Below are 538 nucleotides of genomic sequence, written 5' to 3' on the forward strand. Positions count from 1 at the left end.
TTAAACACTCAACGTTTCGCTTTACAGCTTCTTCAGGAATATTCACTAAAACACAAACCGAAATTGACAGTACAAAGCGAACACTGAAATAATGATGGAAAGTATACTTATATAGTTTCTATACTACATTAATGCAATACCATTCACGAATTGCTTCTTTTTTAGTTTATTAATTATGCGTTAAAATTATCATTAAATTAGGACAAATATCGTCCATAATATTTTTACCTTGGAAGTTGACAACAGTATTATAAAAAAAAAGTCCAAAATAATGCATGAAATATAAACTGTAGGTAAAGAAAACTTATAGATGTAGTTTGATGTGCACAATAAAGCAAAATTGAATAATAATCTAGAGACAAATGATATACTATTTATTTAATTTCTGTAGTGCATATTGGTGTATAAAAGATATTTTAATACCAGCAATAAACGCTCTATAACAACAAATTTGTTATTTTTCTGTAAACCATTTGAAGCTTTCTATGTATGGTGAAGTAAAACGGACTCAAAACACCATATGTATTATATACACTTC

This window comes from Limulus polyphemus, unplaced genomic scaffold (genome assembly GCF_000517525.1).
Source record: "Limulus polyphemus unplaced genomic scaffold, Limulus_polyphemus-2.1.2 Scaffold33, whole genome shotgun sequence".
NCBI lineage: Eukaryota > Metazoa > Arthropoda > Merostomata > Xiphosura > Limulidae > Limulus > Limulus polyphemus.